The 21,761-nt window shown below is 44.0% G+C and overlaps 1 protein-coding gene and 1 long non-coding RNA gene across 4 annotated transcripts in view; one reads left to right on the plus strand and one right to left on the minus strand.

Annotated features, from left to right (window-relative positions):
• Positions 1–1,351: 1,351 nt before the first annotated feature.
• The window catches only part of LOC137524997 (uncharacterized), a 37,893-nt gene continuing 17,483 nt past the window's right edge, over positions 1,352–21,761 (minus strand). The window contains exons 3-4 of the long non-coding RNA XR_011022830.1: positions 10,998–11,216; positions 1,352–1,442 (exon numbers count right to left, since the gene is read on the minus strand). This is a non-coding gene — a long non-coding RNA (uncharacterized lncRNA). The remainder of the gene's footprint in view (positions 1,443–10,997; positions 11,217–21,761) is intronic.
• LOC137524995 (sodium channel protein type 2 subunit alpha-like) overlaps positions 2,885–21,761 on the plus strand; it is a 351,655-nt gene continuing 332,778 nt past the window's right edge. For all 3 annotated transcript variants that reach the window (XM_068245607.1, XM_068245605.1, XM_068245608.1), the window contains exon 1: positions 2,885–3,403. The gene's annotated coding sequence lies outside the window, so the exon portion shown is untranslated. The remainder of the gene's footprint in view (positions 3,404–21,761) is intronic.

Genomic DNA, 21,761 nt, shown 5'->3' on the forward strand with positions numbered 1-21,761 from the left:
GCCGGCCTGGCCAGGTCGGGCTCACCACCGGAGACCACCGGGAGCCTGCGGAGCGGCAGCGAGGGCACCTCCTGCCTGCCACGGGCTGGAGGAAGCCCCAGGTAAGTGGATTTTGATTTCTATTTTTTACAGCTCCTGCGTGAACCTTCCCTTTAAACGTGCTGCGTTACAATGTAACGCAACGTGTGCACTGTAAACAGCACAATTGATTTTACAGTGCTGTGAGTTAGGCTGCGTTACTGGCTGCTGTAACATGGGACTTTAACGTCCCACTGTGAAACCAGCCTTAAAGGACAACTAAAGTGAGAACGATGGAGGCTGCCATGTTTATTTCCTTTTAAACAATATCAGTTGCCTGACAGCCCTGCTGGTCTGTTTGGCCGCAGAAGTGTCTGAATAACACCAGAAACAAGCATGCAGCTAATCTGTCAGTTCTGACAATAATGTCAGAAACACCTGATCTGTTGCATGCTTGTTCGGGGTCTATGGCTGAAAGTATTAGAGGCAGAGGGTCAGCAGGGCTGCCAGGCAACTGGTATTGCTTAAAAGGAAATAAACATGGCAGCCTCCATATACCTCTCTCTTCAGTTGTCCTTTAAGGCAAAACTTTACTTTAAGTTGGAATTAAGGACTTTGTCAGACTAACAAGTTGCAGGTTCAGAATTCACACCTGAGGCTAAGTTCACAGTTGACGTTGCATTTTTGGTGCGACGTTAAGGTCGCACCGCAGGTAGTAACGCAACGCAAAAGCATAATGTGTTAGTACACGTTATGCTATATTGCGTTGCATTTAGCTGTCATTTCAATGCGACCTTAACGTCGCATCAAATGCGCCGTTATCGTGGCATCCTGATGCGCGCAAAACGGCACATGCGTTAGGTTTTTTTTATTAAAAACAAAATCCACTGAGCATGTGCAAACACAGTAACGCAGCCCCTAACGTGCCAAACGCACTGCAAGCACTACTTTCACAGAACATGCTGCGTTACACTATAACGCAACGCAAGCACTGTGAATGTAGAATTGACTTTACTCTGCAGTGCGTTTGTACACGTTAGAAAGGGCTATAACGCGCGACTTTAACGTCGCATTGTGAACCTACCCTGACTGATAAAGGCACAAAGGAATGATTAAGATGGCTCTGCCCATTGTGCTGAACTGATGCTCTATATGGATAGTAGTTTTGCACACCAGCAGGAACACATGCAAATGCCTTCTTTTTGTTTTTGTTTTAATAAACACACACGCTTCTTTGTAAACAGGACAGAAATTAATAAAGTAATTTAAATGCAGCACGTTAGTATCCTATTTTGGTCAGTACACCATCTGCATGGAGTTGGTTTGTCCTCCCTTTGTTTGCATGAGTTTCCTCCAGCACTCTGGTTTCCTCCGCACTCCAAAAACATACTGCTATGTTAAAAGGTTCCCACGAAACAGAGACACTGAAATGAAAAAAAAAATTACGAAATAATGAATTGGTTGTGTAGTACGGATAATTACTAGAAGATTAGTAGCAAAGAAAATATTCTCATATTTTTATTTTCAGTTATATAACATTTTTATAGCATTGCATCATTCTCTAATATTTGCAGTTTACACACTACTCAGCATTCTAAATATTTTTACAGAGCAGTCTTGTGAACTATTGACCTGTCCTCTGGAGAGAAAAAGAAGATACAATGACTGACAGTTGAGATAACAAGCTTCAGAAGACAGAGCTCTCTGCGACTTTGAAAGTCCTGGAGCTCAATGGCTCTTTTGCATAGTTAACAACTGGAGTTTCTTAACTCTTCCTGTACTGGAAACAATAATAGACATTTGTCTCTGCTCCATATGTTTTATTTCTTAGCTGTACTACACATACAAATCATTATATCATAATTTTTTTTTACCGCTTCAGTATCTCTTTAAAGTGCCCATTAGCGGTACAATTTCTAGTGAACAATCTATATTTTTGATCAGATTAGGTGCCCACTAATGGTACAATCTCCAGATCGATCGACCCATATGATTGATTGGATCGAGTACCATCCGTGGTACCAATTGATCCGAATTTCAGAACAATTCTTTTGCCATAGACCTTAAACAAACATGCAGAAGATCAGTTACTCTGACTCAAGTATTACTGGATTAGCCGTATGCTTGTTCCAGGGTTTTGTCTCAGACACTACTTATGGCAGAAGATCAACAGGGCTGCCAGGCTACTGGCATTGGGAGCCTGTAACGAGAGCGATATGGAGGCTGCCATATAAACAATGTCAGTTGCCTGGCAGCCCTGTTGAGCTTCTGGCATAAGTAGTACCTGAGTCAGAACCCTGGAACAAGCATATGGCTAATCCAGTAAAAGTCCTGAGTACCTGATCTGCTGCATGCTTGTTCAGGGTCTTTGGCTACTTATTAGAGACACTGGATCAGGAGCGCTGCCAGTCAACTGGCATTGTTTAAAAGGAAATAAGTATGGCAGCCATATCCCTTTCACCTCTGGTTCCCTTTAATAAGCACCTTTCGACTGTGACTATGGTGGAGTTTTGACTGAGAGCTCCACTGAAGGAAATGTAGTGACATGAATTGTTTCATGTGTTCTGTAGAGTGCCACATAATACCCTAAACTGTCCCCAAATACACAATAACAAAAGTGTTTGCACATTTGTGAATTCTTCTATTGGATAGCCCTGATCTGTACATAAAACCTAAAACATACATCTGAGGAGCAAGGAGGGTCAGTGACACAGTGGGGCAATATAGAGCTATGGCAGAGCCCACCTGTACTGAGCAGAGCCAGGTCAAACCTCATCTTACCAGCACATATGGAATTGTGAAGCTACCTAAGGTTAGAGTGCCTTTAATGGGTGGTGCAATCTGTGACATCAAGAGGTGGGGGTGTCGCTATAGATGTTTCAGGCTCCTCTTTTTTTTCCAGAGCTCAAAGGAAAGCAGTCATTTATGTTTTAGGGGTGTGGATTGCACTGGAGACAGCTCTCATCATCCTCAGCATCGGCAGCAGCAGCATCAGCCCTAAAGGCAGGCAGGCAGTACTTGGGAGGCACCGTGTCTGCCTGTTGCCCAGCCATTGTTTGCATCCAGGCTGATCCGTCATCCATCCTCCCAGGGAAGAGGAGTGTGTGGCTGTGGCTGCTGTGCCTGCACCTGCTCTGTGCGCAGCAGCATCCTCTCTTCCCTCCCTCTCCTGCTCAGCACAGGAGCCTCAGCATCCAGGAGGAGAGAGACTCGCCTGGTCCAGGGGAGACACGCAGGGACAGGCGGAGGGCAGCGCAGCATCCCAGCCCTGGAATAAAACGCCACCGTATCCATGTCCTCCTGATGGGCGAGGAATAGAGGAGATTCCCTGATCCTGGGGGAGGATAGAGGCAGAGGAGGAGAGAGCATTGTTCGCTGTGCCTGGGTGAGTGATGGTGATGCTCAGTGCATGGCTGTGGCTGGACTGGGAGGATTGGGGGGGGGGGCATCTTCTTCACGTTCAATCCTTATCTCTTCCTTATTGTTGCTGCCAAAGTGACACCTTGTGTGCCAAGATCCCCAGAGGATCGTCATGGCAGAGGATAACATCTGTTCTCGTTTTCTGTCTTTGATGCAATTAGTACTGTAATATATTTTCTGTGTTTGTGTGTATATATATATATATATATATATATATATATATATATATATATATATATATACACATATATATATATATATATATATATATATATATATAGTGCATACATCCATCTGCACAGATGTGTGCCTATATTTATATACATGTGTTAACCCTTCGGTCTCCACGCATACATCTGGGAGCCTCCATCTCCCTGAGAGTGTTGTGTTTCCGTGCAGGGACGGGGGATGGGTGTATGGGTACAGGAGAGACGACAATTGCCTCTGTAGGGAATTGGTCATTATGTTGCCTTAATGAATTAACCCCTCTGTGTCGAGGGTCCTGCTATAAACACGTCTCGGGCCTCTCTCTCCGACGCTCAGGAGGGTCTACTGTTTGCCATTGGATTTGCATTTATTGCATGGTTTGGTCACTCCCCCCCCCCCCATCCTTCCTCCTTGACGGAATGTACCGTGCATTCTGTGTCGAGAATGGGGGACCAGCCAGAGAGACCGTTTCTAGAAACGACTGGCTGAGACGAGACGAGCCGCAATTGATTTTTCTGATTTTCCATTGCTGTTGACCAGAGACCTCCCTGGTCTCTCTGTGTAGAGGAGGTGGATAACAGGAATAGCTTGAAGGTCAAAAACACACATGTACACAGTGTTTCTGTAGGGTGTGTAGACCGGATGTCTTGGGAACGCTCTGCTAATCGTGCGTGAGGCGTCCCTGGTATTGTTTTGGAGACAGGGTGGAATAATCTTGCCAGGCTCTACGTCACATCTGGTAATGCCAGTTGCAAAACACATACCTATATTTTTCCTCAATAGGGAACATATGTTTGATACAAAACATCTGAGCAGACGACATTGATGTCACCAGATTCTGACCAATCCTGTCGTAGCAGAAACACAGGCCTTGTAGGAAAGGCATTCATGTCATATTCACATTCAGCCTTTCAAAGCTAAGCAAGAACTAAACTATCCTATATGTTGATAAGACATGTAGGCAAAGATTCTTTTTTTGGTCTTGTTGGTTGTTGAATGTTGATGGACATGAATTATAGATCACCTCAGGAGAAGAAAATAGGTGTATTAAATCCATTCTGTCAAGATTGCAGCCTCCAGGCCTTTGCTTGGGAGTATTTCATCTACCATAATGTGGACCAGTCCAGTTCCATCATTCTTTCACGTCGAAGGGGGTATTTTATAGGATGAATGCTTATTAGGCCTTGAGTGGTGTTTTTTTTATATTGTTGGAAACAATGTTACTTAAAAAAGATTCAATGACATCATAAGAGCAAGCAGAAAATCCCTAGGACAATTGTCACATGAATTTGCTGAGCTGGGGATGAAGAGTAACCCTTAGCAGAATTCAGTGCTCGGAGCTCACATCTGTGCTCCTCTGGAACCTCAGCTTATGTCATAACGAGAGTCCAAATGAGTATGGTGAGTGGGGAGGGGGGCAGACTGGGCGAAAGGTCACGCTGAACGATTTGGTGACATGTAATGTTCATTTTCCATAACCGTTTATGTATTGTTTTAGCCACGGGGCTGTATTTATGTACCATAAGCGAGCTGTTTTGAATGTTTACCAGGCCTAAGTCAACAGGAAGCTTCATTAGCCTTATTTGCTCTGGAGGATTGCTTTGGAGACAGGAAAGCCGTCTGAAATCTCATGAAGTCGGTCTTTGCTCCATACATAGACAGAAGTTGATGTAACATCCTTAAAGGACAACTAAAGTGAGAGGGATATGGTGGCTGCCATATTTATTTCCATTTAAAGAGGACCTGAACCCTTGCACAGGACAGAAAGAAAACATAGAGAAATACGCCCTGTATGTATTTATAGAGTTTAGCCTATTTCCCCCCTCATCTGTGACTAATCACAACTGTAATTTGATCTCTCAGCTTTGTCAGCTGACTGCCTTGACAGAGCAGCTAATTTGCAAGCACAGGATTTTAACCCTATGTCTGCTTCCATGAAATCAGGAAGTAGAAACACTGAAGATGTATTGCAGGATTTGTATCTGCTGTGACCTGAAGTGTTTTTTTTTCTTTAAAGGTTATTTTGCTGTTGCTTATCTTTTAGAGCAGAGAGGAAGTTCTGAGTTCAGGTCTGATTTAAAGGGGAACTGAAGTAAGAGGTATACGGAGGCTGCCATATTTATTTCCTTTTAATCAATACCAGTTGCCTGGCAGCCCTGCTGGTCTATTTCTCTGGAGTAGTGTCTGAATAACACCAGAAACAAGCATGCAGCTAGTCTTGTCAAATCTGACTTTAAAGTCTGAAACACCTGATCTGCTGCATGCTTGTTCAGGGGCTATGGCTAATAGTATTAGAGGCAGAGGATCAGCAGGGCTGCCAGGCAACTGGTATTGCTTAAGAAGAAATAAATATGGCAGCCTCCATATACCTCTCTCTTCAGTTCCCCTTTAAGTAATGCAATTTACCTGGCAGTCCTGTCGATGTCTGCAGCAGAGTCTAATGCTACGTACACACATGCGACAACGATCGTTCGCTGAGAACGACGAACGAACTTTTAATTGATGAAAGAACGACCTAAGTAAAGTTCGTTTTTAAATGTGTGTAACGATCTGATCGTTAGAACGAACGTTACATCACATAAAGCAACTATTGCGCTTGCGCATAAAAATGAGAAGTTTCGTGGAGAAATAGCGAAATGTGCGCATGTCAAGCCTAGTACGAACGACCGTTTCCAACGATGTACTACTTTTGCAAACGATCGTCGTTGGTAAAAAATCCGCCAAGCTAGATCGTTCGTTTTTAACGATCTAGCTCGTCCGTCGTTAGACTTAATGATCGTTGGATGCTTTTTTTAAACGATCGTCGTTTGAAACGATCGGGGAACGATCGTTTCAAACGACTATAGTCGCACGTGTGTACGCACCTTAAAGCACACACCTGAAACAAGTATGTGGTTAATCCAATCAGTCTTCAATCAGAAACATCTGATCTGCATGCTTGTTCAGGGTCTATGGCTAAAAGTATCAGAGACAGAGGATCAGCAGGACTGTCTGCAATCTGCATTGTTTAAAAGGAAATAAATGTGTCAGCCTCCTTGTCCCTCTCAGTGTAGGTGTGCTTTAAAGGGAACATGAAGTAAGATGTATATGGAGGCTGACATGTTTATTTCTTTTTAAACACTGCAAATTGCCCGGTTCTCCTGCTTATCCTCTGCATCTAATACTTTTAGCCATAGACCCTGAACAAGCATGCAGATCAGGTGTTTCTGACAAAAATCTGACAAGATTATCCAAATGCTTGTTTCAGGTGTGTGATTCAGACATTGCTGATGCCAGAATCATCAGCAGGGCTGCCAGGCAACTGGCATTATTGAAAAAGAAAATAAATATGTCAGCCTCTAAATACCTCTATCTTCAGGTTCCCTTTAAGGTGTACCCAGTGCCTCTGTCAAGTGGGTGTAGGAAGTGTACTAGGAGCAGGGCCTTGTGTTGAAGGTTTTTACATTTTCTAGGATTAGGGGGCAAAAGAAGGAATTAAAAGTGTTTATAGGGGGCCCAAAAAGTTCTGATGAAGTATATCTACTTGAATTAAGCATCTGTAAGGTGAACAAAATACATGCAGTATTGCAACTTGACAAAAGGATAATACCCCCAAACAGTGGTCTGTCATTGCCTAAGGCCCGGTTCACATTAGCGTCGTTTTACAGCAGCGGACACACGGATCAGGCCAGCTGGATCCGGTGAAAACGGTCCGTTTTACAGCCAGTGTGTTGTAAAACGTCCATTTTCATTGGTTCCTATATGCTGCAAAACCTTCCGGTTCTGTTTTGCTGAGCGAAACGGTCTGGAAAATTGGGTCCAGCTGCATTTTTTGTCCGTTCGGCGGAACGGAATATGGATCCTTACGTTCCGTTGGCAAACCGTTCCGTTGTGAACCGGGTCTTAATGTGTACCTGGGATTAGATCATAGGCTGTATTTATATATACCTAGGGCTTCCTCCAACCCCATGAGGGGTTGGATTACTGGGTATGACCCAGTAATCCAGTCAGTTGGGGTGAGTTGTGCCCTTCAGTACATGCGTGGTTTGGCCACAAGCACGCCCCGTTGCTCTTCCACAGTCGGGAGCGTTCTGCACCTGCGCAGAAGTATGCTCTGAAGAGCGTGGCCATCCTGATTACAGGGTAAAATAGCTGCAAGACGGAGTGGCCGGAGAGAACGCAGTGGGACCCCACGCACCTCATGGGGCTGGAGGAAGCCCCAGGTAAGTATAAATACACCTTATTATCTAATCTCATGTTTCCTTTAATTCCTGTCTTTGATGTGAGGATACAATAAAAGAGCTCATTATTATACTGGTGGTGCCAACTTCATGCTATAATTACCTACTTTGTTCTTTGAGGGTACAAGGACTGACTCTAGACACACCATCATCCATCACTTCTGCCATATGAGGGTTCCTGACCTTTCTACTAACAAAACCTATGGGAGAGCTTCCCTGACCAATGGGATCCCACACGTATGTTCTGTTGGTTTAGCTATAGCTCTGTTCAGCAGAAATTCTTCACTTTTATTGATGAGACTGTGAAGTATCTGTGATGCTGACCATACTGCTCGAGTTTTTGACCCTGACATAACTTTCTGGTGTAAACAAACGTCTCTCAGGGGAGCTGCACAGACAGAGTTCAATGCAGGTGTAGATTACTTAAGGCTTTCTCAACAAGCATTCTGAGGAACTTCCCTTCCCAGCCCCTCTGAGAGAGGAAAGGGTTGTTGGCTTAGTTAGCGAGGTGAGGTACTTCTTCGCTTCCTACTTGTCTTCATCTTATATTGGCTGCTTATCCCAAGTTTCAGCCTCCATGTTCCTGCACTACTGGCCTATTGGTCACATGACTGTCGTGTCCCCGCCTAACAAGACCCTCATGCTGTGAGGATGAATGAAGATAAGTGTGCAGTGCATGAAGAGGAAAAAGAGAAAGCAAGCAACTTAAAGGTGTTCATTAACGACACAATGTTGATTGAAAAATCCTACCAATTCTATGTAGTAGAAGGTTAAACTGAGTGAATATACTTTGAATGGACACTTTAGGGAGACCCTTATATTACATAGAAGTGGTAATATTGTACAATGAAGGTTGTATCGTTGATGGGAACCTTAACCAATGTGCCAGTCTACAACAGGCCTAACCAAAATGTAGGGGGAAGGGGAGGAAGAATTGTAGGGCACACTATAGTAGTACAGTAAGGGGTACAGTGAAGCTGGCCTTACATTGGTCACTGAGGCCATCAAAAAGACCAGTCTCTGATCAGAGAAGGATCTATCTGATTGAATCCCTCCACACACTGTACACAGATTGTCAATAGATTTCAGCATGAAATCTTTTGAAAATCTGTATGGCCTGGCTGTCAGGTCTCTCGGATCCCCTGAAGTCCGCCATCCCCAGGGCTGGGCAGAGTGTAGGGGCAGCTAGTGTCGAGGCAATGGATCTTCTCTTACTTGTCCACCGGTGCTTCCTCCTTTGTCTTCTCTCCACAACAGGGGCTTCTCCCTGTCCTTGAGCTACGATCCCTGTGGTGAACAAGAGCCAAGGGTACGAAACAGTCGCCCACCTTGGGGTCACCTGTCCTGGCACCCACACAGCTGCATAGTATCCCTTCTGCCTTACTGTAAGTACTGAAATACATGTTCAAAATGGCAGTGCCAGCCTCCCCCTCTCTCCACCCACACTTCTCCCTGTCTCTTCACTCCCGGGGAGCTGTGTGTCATGTGACTAAATGCTAGAGGCCAAACACTAGGAGCACCGTGGTGCGTACCTTTTGTGACCACTAGAGGCCTCAGGTATTTGTTCTTTAGTGCGTGATACTCAACTCCTCAGTAGTGAAGCGATAGGTAGAAACCCTGGCAGTGGTGGAGAGAAGACCCAGGTGGAAGCAAGCGCCGGCTCACAGGTGAAAGTAGGACGCTCTCACGACCCACCGCCGGTCAACTAAAATCTTCCATCTGGCTCGATTTACCGAAATGATCGATTTTAAGCAGAAATTGATCATTCAGGATTGTTTGTGGCATCAGTTCTTGCAGATTCAATCAAACGATTGAAGTGGCTGGATATTGATGGAAAATATCAACAAAAGTATGACCACCTTAAAGGACAACTGTAGCAAGAGGGCTATGGAGACTGCCATATATATTTTCTTTTAGAAGGACAACCAAGGTGACATGTGACATGATGAGATAGACGTGTATGTACAGTACCAAGCACACAATTGACTATGCTGTGCTTCTTTTTTCCTTTCTCTGCCTGAAAGAGTTAAACATCAGGTATGCAAGTGGCAGTTTCTGTCTGGGTCGGGACTGGATCGGACTATAGAATAAGGCCCGGTCACTGAAAAGGAATTACAACCATAAACCTCTTTCATGGCAGAAAATGGCTTCTGAAAGCAGGAAAGCGATACAAAGGGTGAATAGTTCATAGATTTTAGCTCTGGCATACTTCAATACAGGTGTCATTGAGCAAAGACAATGAAACAGTAAAAACTTAAAAACTAGATTTAAATATAAGGTAGAACTGTGGGATATCTAAAAAGTCATTCTTAGGAGAAGGAGGATAGATACAATTGTTTATCTCATCCATTTATTTTCACCTTGGATGTCCTTTAAAGGGAAGGTCCAAGGGAAAAAAAAGATCCACTTACCTGGGGCTTCCTCCAGCCCCTGGCAGCCGACCTGTTCCCTCGCCACAGCTCTGTTGGCTCCCGGTCCCCTCCGGTGCAGATGCTGACCTCGCCAGGTCGGCATCTTCCTGCTTCTTCCACTGTGTGGCTTACTCAGTCGCACTGACGTCATCCGGGCTGTTCTGCTCAGAACCACTGCACAGTACAGTCCGGATGAAGTCAGCGTGACTCTGAGAGCCGATTGCGCAGGCACAGTCGGCATCTTGCGCCAAAGGGGACCCCAGACCACCAGCGTGGAGCAGAGCTGCGGCGAGGTCACAGGGCGCCTGGCAGGGGCTGGAGGAAACCCCAGGTAAATGGATTTTGTTATTTATATAGTCCTCGGATGTGTCCTTTTAAGCAATACCTGTCGCCTGGCTATCCTGATGATCCTCTGCCTGTAATATTTTTAGCCATAGACCCTGAACAAGCATGCAGTAGATCATGTATTTCTGACATTATTTTAAGATCTGACTGGATTAGCTGCATGCTTGTTCCTGGTGTGATTCAGACACTTCCTGCAGCCAAATAGATCAGCAGGGCTGCCAGGCAACTGAAATTATTTAAAAGAAAATGAATATGGCAGCCTCATTATTTTTCTCACTTCAGTTGTCCTTTAAGAAAGAAACAGTATGATGTGGAAGAACTGTAATAGAGGAGCTGTAATACAAAGCACTTGAAATGGACAAGGACAGATATATACTTTTTCCGCCCCTAGGTTAGCTTCTTGTGGCTCCCCTTCTATGTGCAGCAGTGGTCCACCTCTCCATTTGTAAAATCCATGCACAGCATCTCCTCTTTCACACACATCTCTCTTGGGCAGCAGCTCCTCTCCTTCAACCTCTGTTTTTCCATTCGCAGTCTCCTCCTCCATGTTTACCAGCCACCCGAGGCCCAGGCCTTTGAGGCCTGGAGTCCGTCCCTGGAAATGGGCAAACACAGAAAAGAAGGAACGTTGCAGTGTCATAGCAGTAGCAATATTTACAGTCCTGTCTTTTTAAAATAAGAGCATTATTAACATATTATTCAAAAAATGTTGATATGGTTAAACGACTATTTAGTTGTGGTAAAAAAAAATCGTAATCACTGAATCTCTGCACAGCCATTGTTCCTATGAGTTCACCCGGATGCCTGACAGACCATAGATTCATTCACTACACGTCAGCCAATACTGCGTGATTACGTCATTCATGGATGGCTGGAGCTGCCTCTGGTTGGAAACACACACACAATGCTGTACCCCATTCCCCATGGTGTTGACTTGAAAGCATCCCCACAGTCTGGCATTTATTGACCCCAGCTACCCCTTTGGCTGCCAACATCCAGTCGCATGTGCAGGTCCAGTGATAGAGCTAACCATAAGGGCTTGTTCACACTAAGGGCGCTTTTGGCTTTTTTTAAATCGCTCTAAAAGCGCTTGTGCAATGATTCCCTATGAGAGTGTTCACATATGACTGATTAAATTCCGATCCGCTCACCAAAGCACTGCCTGTACCATTTTTGGGGCGATTTGCGATAGAAGGTATAGGGTAATAGTATAACGTTTGAAAAAGCGCGTTGTATAGTGATTTCCCCAGCGCTTGTAAGAATAAATACAATGGGCTTGATTCACAAAGCGGAGCTAAGTGTTAGCGCCGCTGTGAAGAGCCTTTAGTGCCCCTTAAGTAGCTATGCGTACACTTAGCCGCGCAGAGCTACTTCACGCACAGGACCACCCACATTGCGCGCATCACAGCAGTACCTATCACAGAGCTCCCGGCGCCACTTTGCAGTTGGCGAGGTGAGGGGTCGTTGGAATGAGTGGCCACAATGGGGGATGGGGGGGGAGGGTTAAGGAGTTTACCGGCCATTATATGTGTGGGGGGGGGGAGGGGGTGTTGATCTGCAGGGTTGCCCATGATAATTTTGTTGTAGCCTTCAAATGAATGGCTGTTAAGGCTGTTGCTGCTCATAATAAATCAGCCTGGAGCACTGGCAACCTTCTAATTAAATTGGTGTTTAAAAGGTTAAAGATGTCTGGGCAGCTGTTGTTTTCAATATCTGCTGTCTCCCTTCCAGCACAGGTTACATCTCTGCTGCTGAGGGTGTGAGCGTTCTGCTAAACGACCAGTGATCAGATTTGTTTACATTTCATTTTGTTGTTTGCTCTAATAGAGGATTGTGTCTGGGGTACAGTCCTGCAGTCTGGCATTTGTGCTTGACCATTCATCAGCGTCGTGTCTGGTGGACGATGCACACATTACCTTTCAGCTGTTTCTTGGTGGTCCTCACAGGCAACGTGGTAATTTCCCCAGTGGCACATTACCGTACAAATCTAACATCAATAACATCAATACAGCATCTTTTTCCCCAGACCCCGGCGAGTGTTGGGCCTCGCCTATAGCTGTCAGATAGAGCTGTGTATTGTGCAGTGTCCGCACCTTGCCCGCAACTAGACACTTTGTAAATCTAAGCTGCACTGAAGAGGAACTTTACCAAGAGATAGTAGTAGGGGGATAAAATCAATATATTGTAAAGTGAGAAGTCAAGACATGGTTGATATTTGCGTGTAATTTGCTCATGTTGTCTCATCCACCCTACGCCGGCAAGTAATCACCTTTCCTGCTTGCAGACATGATAATAAAAAGACAGAACCAACTTCCATTATCTATACACATCTACTAACCATTTTTTTAATATTTAGCTGCTGTTATTTCCTGCAATGCAACAAGGTTCACAGACAGGAATCTGTCAGGGCCTTGGCCCTGACATCACACTGTGAGAGGAATTTCTGCACAATATCAGCCACACCCCTCTCATGATCTATTCAAGGAAAGGTAAAGCTTTCTCATGGGAAAGGGGTGTCAGCTACTGATTGTCACCAGAAGAGGGATTGTCACCAAGCTCCAGGCTAATGGAGAATGGAGTACGGCTATGCAAAAATAGACCAGGCTCCTGCTGATGTACTTCTCCCTCCTGCTCTTCTTTCTTCTGGCTTCACTTTGTTTATTTATCTATTTTACTTATTTAAGTATTTATATAGCACCGACATATTACGCAACTGTAAAAATCAATAATATGGCGGCTGCGGAGGTGCGGAGTATGGCCGCAGCCGCCTGTGTTCCCTGTTCCCTGGTCTTATCCGCTCCGTCGGCGTTTAAAACGCCGGGAACGGTACTGTCATCTGCTCATGGGGGCGCGCAGAGACAGGACCTTTGATGCTGGGAGAGGACGCGTCAGCTGATCTGCCGGTCAGCTGACGTCGGAGGTGACTCTCGCCGCTCGGATTGGCTGTTTCCGAGCTGGGCGCGGCTGAGAGCCTTCCTCTGCTTCTTAAGCCTCCGCTCTCCATTAGCTAACGGTCTGCTGTCGTGAATACTTCGTGTTAGCGCTCAGACCTTAGACTAGTATCCGGTGTGCTTTGATCTGGGAGGAAACCAGGGATTTCACACAAGACTAGGACTATTGTATATTGTTATTATTTGATTACCTGTGTATGATTCTGGCTATTCTCTGACCTCGCATTTGCTTACTGATTCTGTACTTCTGCCTATCTGACCCTTGTTGCTGAACCTCTGCCTGATTACCTACTATTCTCCTGCCTGTCCTTTCTGTACTGATACTGCCTCTCTGTTGCCGAACCTTGCCTGTCCGACCACTCCTCTCACTAGTGGGCCCTTGCCACTGGTGAGGTGTTTGTAGTATTACCCTCCAGCTCCACTGGTGAGGTGACACTTGTTACTGATAGTACCTTGCCAGCTCCTATACAGTTACCGTGTCTGATAGTACCTTGCCAGCTCCTCTGGTAAAGTCTTGTCAAACTATACAGTCACTTATCACTGATAGCAGTGCTGGGCGTAATGGAAAAAACTACGCTTACGGATCATTACGCGTAATTTTACGCTATTACGCATTACGGAATTACGCTTACGGCATAGACATTCATTTACGGTACATGTCTGTAATTACGCATAGCCCTTACGCAATTACGCGTAAGAATACTGTAATTCAGGTTGTTACGTTATTGGCTTACGCGTAAATTCCTACTAGCAAATAATGCGTAAGGTCATGCTGCCAAGCGGAAAAGTTGACGCATGGATCAATGTTAGGTAGCCGCCGACTTTAAGGGTTAATAGCAAAGCCCCCTTAATTGCTTAGAGCCTCAAATTTGGAGAATATATTAAGGAGATCAGAAGGAATAAGAGGAAAAACATTTTTTTCAAAAAGACCTGAGAAAATCGATGTTAAAGTTTCAAAGGAAAAATATATACATTTAAAAACCCGCCAACTTTAACGGTTAATAGCAAAGCCTGCTTAAAATTTAGGAACACCAAATTCACAGGGTATATTAAGGGGATCAGTGGGAATAAGAGGAGGTGGAGAAGAGCCCCTTGTCCTTGGATTGGACAAGGGCTCGGAGGGGGAGGGGAAAGCTTGGCTGCCCCTCCCCTTCCGAGACCCCCCAATCCATGGACCATGCGGGCTGGTATAGTCAGGGTGCGGAGCCCCACGCGGCCGGTGCTCCGCATTCTGGCTATCCCAGTCTGCATGGGGGACAAGGGGTTAAAGAGGTCTGGGAGGGGGGACCCCACGTCGTTTTTTTTAAATATTTCCCACACTCAGAACGAAGTAAGTAAAACTCTTCCCACTTGGGGGAATCTATGAAAATAAAACACTATTGTTACCTGTGCAAAAAAAACTGACATTTTCCGCATTTAAAAGACATTTTTGCCCTTGAAACTTAAAAATCAATTTTCTCAAAAACTATAAGGTCTTTTTGAAAAAAAAAATTTCCACTTATTCACACTGATCCCCTTAATATACCCTGTAAATTTGGTGTTCCTAAATTTTAAGCAGGCTTTGCTATTAACCGTTAAAGTCGGCGGGTTTTTAAATGTATATATTTTTCCTTTAAAACTTTAACATCGATTTTCTCAAAAACTATAAGGTCTTTTTGAAAAAAAAAATTCCTCTTATTCCTTCTGATCTCCTTAATATATTCTCCAAATTTGAGGCTCTTAACACTTAAGGGGGCTTTGCTATTAACCCTTAAATTCGGCGGCTTTTTTATATTATACGGGAGCGTAATATTACGTGATTACGGCAGACTGTGTAATTTCAATGGGAGTTTACTGTCTTACGCGTAATTAATTACGCGTAATACCGTAACCTTACACGTAACGCTTACGGTGCATTTGTAGTGAATTACGATGCGTAATTACGCTAATGCGTAATTTCGGCCTAGAACTGACTGATAGTACTTTACCAGCTCCTTTGGTAAAGTCCTTGTACTTTCTTCATAGCTACGTGCACTGTAGTCCCTGATCAGCACCACTGGAAAGGTCTGGTTAAATTATACAGGCACATCTTCTGACAGTACCTTGCCAGCTCCTCTGGTAAGGTTCAGTCAAACTATTAAGTACAGTGCTGCTAGGCCTCTCAGCTCCTCTGGCAGGCTCTATCTCCTATTTGTTTTATGTTGCACCAATCACTATCACACAGTACCTTGTGAGCTATACTTGCATTATTGGTGATTCTGCAGATCACCCAATAATCAGATGTCTGAGTTGCAGCACCCAATCGTTACAGCAACGCTATACAGAGTATATATTGTCTTGTCATCAACTGTCACTCGGAGGGGCTCACATTCTAGTTCCTTTGTTGAGCTGATAACAGAGTTCAGAGACCACCATGGCCACATGGGCCCATATGCAATTCTTTTTTTCTTCTGAGTTTTCTGGTTTTTATAGTCCAAGCACTCTTATTTGGACCAGGTAAATAATTTTGGAAAGTGACAATAGATGAGGTGGTCAATGTCCTACCAGTTTCCCTTTTTGCAGTAGTCGTGTTATGTCAGATCCAAGCTAAACCAGGGCTGTGGAGTTGTTGTCGAGGAATTGGAGTCTGAGCAATGTTGGGTACCTGAAGCTGGAGTCAGTAGTTTCATAAACTGAGGAGTTGGCGATTATTTTTGTACCGACAACACAGCCCTAAACTAATAGTTGCCGGAGTTCAAGGTAACTTACTTTAAAAATAAAAAATAAAAAGAATGGTACAAGCAAGATTAGGAAGCGACATGGCACACAGAGTTGTGATAAGTGATCACCTTAAAGTGCACCCAAGGTGAAAGCTGCAACAAAAAAAACGATACTGGGTAGAGGGAAGCCTTTAGATAGTCTAGAAGTTTCGACTTCTTGAGTCGTCCTTGCACCCACCATTGCTGCGCAGGGACCCCTGGAACATAATTGACAAAAGATTGTCAAATATGAGCGCTTCTGTGCTGCACCTGTGCGAATACAGCCGTGCCTGTACAGTAAGCCGGAGCCACTTGTCCACGAGTGGCCCTTTGCAACTGCACATGTGTGGCTATACTCGCGCAAGCACATTACTGCCGCGCTGTTGCATGGATAGGGCTGATGGCTGTGATCTGCCAGAGGGTTTTCGGGCAGTGGCCGTAGGGACGAGGAGGACACTGGGAGCCTTTGGATGACCCTCTTGTGGTGCCCATACATGGTACAATTTAAAAAAAAATTTGATTCAATAATTTTATTAGATTATTTCATTAGATCAAATATAAAGCTTTTTCCAACATGTCCGATCAGATTTTTATTGAAAAAAATTGATAATTGTTTGTTTTTCTTGATGGAAAAAAATATTATTTTCGACCTTCATTCGATTTGATTGTTTTGATCGAATAAACATGAAAATCGAACATTTTTATTGTACCGTGTATGGGCAGTGCACCATTAATCTGTTTTTAGTTGCAGCTTTCACCTCGAGTGTACTTTGTAATGCACTCTCTGGAATGCTAGTACATTTAAGGTGGTCACACACAATATCATTTTTTATATTTCTTTTCAATTTGAAAATTACAATCAGATTTACTCATTGATTGTAACACCTGAAAAATCTGACCAATCTATTACATACATTTTGGTCCAATTATGGGGGAAAAAAAGTTTGAAAACTCTGAAAAAAACCCAAAAAACGTGAGTCTATAAATCAAGAAATTAATCTACACCATTTAATTTTAATAAAAATTGATCCGAAAAATCAGCCACTCCCGATTATAGAGATAGTAGTAAAAATGTTTGTGTACCGTGTTAGCCAAACAAATTATGTAGGTAGAAAAAAAACAAAGTCTTGTAAAAGTAATACCACCTAATGGCTAACTGATAAAGTTAAATTATGCAAGCTTTCTGGGATCTAGTCCCCTTCTTCATATTTCATATTTAAGCATATTTCCACATGTTAGCTGAAGTAAAACACTGATGCAGGTAAATAGCAAACACATAGGTGGCAGTTGTGCTGGTTACTGTTTAGCAGTTAGATGTCAGGTGATCAGCATTAGGGCCGGTTTCCTCTACAAAGTGATGCGAATGCGGCTACCTAGCCGAATCACATCACTTCCGCCGCCGGCCGCATCACTTCCGCATCTCCCGACGCGGAAGTGTATTGGAGGAGATGGGACGCAGCTGCGGGCGGATGTTAGATTCTCGGATCGCTCCGCACAACATGCACGCAGTGGAAACTCTTCCATTGCTGTGCATGTGTTTCAGGACACCGCTTCTAGTGGAAACGGCCCTTATAGATTATTGAGAAAAACTGGAAATTCCATCAGATTTCTCACTTTTGACTTTTGATTTTCCCAGGTGTTTAGTGGCTGCTTATACATTTCCCTGATTTTTATACATCTCTTCGGTCAAATGACAGCCGAATCTCCGGCACCTGGTGTGTACGACTGCGGCAGGAACGCGTGGATGCAGCCTTGGCAAAATAGAACACGAACAGGGCATAGATTTCCAAATGCGTCCACAAGTGTTTAAAATAGGTCTAACATCAACGCAAGTATATTATATTAATTGTAAGGGCCTCATTTAAGACACTTTAACTATAGCTAAATCTATGTATACTAACAATTTAAAGATGTCACCAGGGAGGAGGGCAGGTGGCGGAGGTGTCGTTGTGAAGCTGACGCCACTCAGGGACTCCCCTCTGTACTGGGAAATCCTGTCTGCTCTGACAATTACACCCGTCACGACAAGATGATAGAATCAGTAGAGGAGGCATTTTAAAGTAGAAATACACCCAACATTGTTACTTTAGCATTGGATAGAGTAAGGAACTGTTAAAGTCCATGTGAATGTTTTATATCTGTCTTGTCCCTTGTTGACTACATTTCCCCTAATTTCTCATCTCATTCACAACTGTCACTGAGGGAAGGAGGTGGGAGAATCTCTAAACTGATCACACAGGCAGAAACAAATACCTTATATATTAGCGTATATGCCTAATTTTACAGCACAAAAATTAGCTGAAAAGATACGCCCTCGGCTTATATGTGAGTCAGTGGAGCTGAACGGATGATGGAGAAGGCTTTTTACTGGCAGAGGAAAATAAGGATTGTGCACTAGTGATCTTGCTCTTGCCAGCTTGCTTCCTGCTGTGTCCGTGCCCCCATCCCCCCCCCCCAACATGGTGTGCAGAGTGTGCTGCTCAAGACTACCTGTATCCCCTGGCTTGTGGAGCGGACCGTGCAAGCAAAGTTTCAGTTGTGCAATGATTTGGGATTCTTCCTGTGTGGCAATTGCTGTGTCTCACATCCATGACGCCATCTAGTGGCGTCTTGAGACACAGCTGTATCATCCTTGGGGCACATCTGGCTGTGGCGAGGGGGGCTGACTTGTACTGGGGCCACATCAGGCTTCTTTAGAGGGGCTATATAGGGGAGGGGCTTATATACGAGGTAATCACTTTTTCCTGGTTTCTGAGGGGAAAGTTTGTACCTTGGCTTATACACGGGTCAGCGAGTATATACAGTAAACAAGTCCTTTCCCATATTACTTAAAAAAAGTGTTTTTAATACTGTCTGTTCATCTATTGGGCAGTTTCACTCACTTGTGGTTATATTAGCCCTGTAGTTGGGAAGTACAGATCTCACTATCTGAATGGATGTGGCCCCACACGATACAACCAAATCACTTTATTTGCAGGTTTGGTAAAATGGTCGCTCAGAACAATAGAATTATACTTATCTCTCAACTTTTAGGGCGGTTGCCCACCTAATGTTTACAGTGGGCCACATTGCACCACAGAAATCAGCCTTCATATGACCGCGCGGCAACAGGGTCATATTCATGGCACCACCCCTCGGCTACTGACGTATTCCCTGCTGGGCAGGAAGTACGTCACTGGGTTTCCTGTCGGTCCGCCCACTTGCACCGTGTCGCACCACACTCCCGTTGTGCATACTGCCTGCATAGCCCATTGGCTTGCATTACTGCATAATCTGTGCGGTAGGTACAGCATGCGGTAATGGGCTTTGCGTCGAATCCCATGAAGGATGCAAGTCTCCATAGACTTGGTGGTTGGGAAGCGTAACACAGTGTGACACAGTGTGCATTGCTTTCTAGTAGGAGAGTTTTTCGGTCTCTTTTAGTCCCTTGTATTTTCCTAGTGGTTTGGATCACCCCGGGCTGCTTGGTTACTCTGTGGGTCTGAAAGTGTGCAAGCAGCCTCAGTCTTTGGATCTTGTAGAAACATTCGATAAAGATTTGATAGAAATGTTAAGGCTTATACACTCAATTTTCCCGACAGATCGATGGATAATTTCCAGCATGTTCGATCTGCTTTTGATTGAGAAAGGGGATCTTTTTGAGATCAGTACTGCACAAAATCAATCCCTTTCTTACTTGGAAGGAGATCAGACATGCTGGAAATTATTGATGCGTCAATCTGATGTTAAAATTGCATGGTGTGTATAAGCCTTTAACCAAGTCAAACTCTTTAGGCAACGTTCAGCGTGTAACATAAATTGTTTTAAGAGAAACTAAAAAAAAAATAAAAAATAAATCAGCTCAGGAAACTTTAAGATACAGCCAGTAGCCATAGACTATAATGTGTTTTTAACCAGTTAGACATTTGATCCAACAGTCAATTTACCAAAACATAACTTAAAAATGAACACTTGAAACATCAAGCAAAACCTGATTGGGAAATTGTGTTATTTTTATAGGTTAAATGTGGGTTGGCGGATCAGGGCTTTCAACTAATCGCTTTGTCCTGCATCGAGTGGTATAAAGCCCGCACTGGTAAAGTGTAGATTGATTTTTGAAAAGATTGCATTTGATTGAGATTGAGTGATGCAAGAAGGTAAAAAGAATAAGCCGCCAGGTGGCGAATCGCGATGGAACGCTTGTTTCTCCATGGTCTCTTCTCGGTAAGGCTCACTTGAGTGCCGAGCGGGGGTGCCCGTCACTCATCCAGGCGTATTCCACTTACATTGTGGTTTGGTGTGGTAATTATAGACTCTACTTGCTCCTTCTCTGCAGTATATTTATTCAAGTTGGTGAAATGATGACTACATCTGGAATGATTTTTAAACAGGGAGATATTGATTGTTTGCCAGATTGGGCGCCCCTTGCATGGTATTTGGGTAGCTTAACAGAGGTTCCTACTTTTCCTTAGTCCTTTTTTTGCCATGCCGCATTCAGTGTGAATGAATGATGTCTGCATTACAATACATGGCAGTTGATTTACTATACATATTTTGAGAAATGATTTTCTCTTTATCTAAATAGCTTGTGGTTCATTTCTCCTTATCTGTCTTAAAGTGAACATCCGGACTAAAAATCTACTCAGCAGAACTGAAAAGGCTTGGTGTTTCTTTAACAGTTTCACAGCATCAGAACTTTGTTTTTCTTACCAAAGCATCATTTTTAGCTGCATTTTTAGCTAAGCTCCACCCATCAAAGAAAACTGCCCAGGCTTTTTTCCCTGATACTGTGCAAAGCATGATGGGATTTCCTATGTTGTTATTTACGTTGCCTAGCAACTGGGAGGGGTGATCAGCACACAGGACAGTTGGAACTGTGTCTCATGCTCCCTGTCACCTCCTTTCAACCAAAAAGATGGCTGCCCTCATGAAATCAAACATTTGCCTGTTCTTTTAAAACAGGGTGGGTAAAAGATTATATTACCTATCTATTTTAATTAACATAACTAATGTAACTTAATGACAGTATGTTTGTTTAGGCTGAAGTTCCTCTCTAATTTATGAATTATCTGTCCATAGGCCTGATTCACGTAGCTTCTGTAAAGAGAGATAATTCCTATGATATTGAGAATCAGCCCCATAGAAACACAGGGGTCATGTATTCATTGGGTTTTCAATAAAACAGCACAGCCACCTGTGTTTTGTAGTGTGAACCAGTGATGTGGGGTCAGTACAAAAATCAAACGACTCCAACTCCGACTCCTCAGTTTATGAAATCTCCAACTCTGACTCTAGGCACCCAAAATTGCTTGGACTCCTCGACTCTGACTCCTACTCCAGAGCCCATGCATGGCTGTGGAGTGGGTACAAAAATCATCTGACTCCAACTTCCACTCCTTAGTTTATGAAACCACCGACTCCAACTCCAGGTACCTAAAAACTGCTCTGACTCCAACTCTGACTCCACAGCCCTGGTGTGAACACAATCTCACA

The sequence above is a fragment of the Hyperolius riggenbachi genome, chromosome 7, assembly GCF_040937935.1.
Source record: "Hyperolius riggenbachi isolate aHypRig1 chromosome 7, aHypRig1.pri, whole genome shotgun sequence".
In the NCBI taxonomy this organism is placed as follows: domain Eukaryota; kingdom Metazoa; phylum Chordata; class Amphibia; order Anura; family Hyperoliidae; genus Hyperolius; species Hyperolius riggenbachi.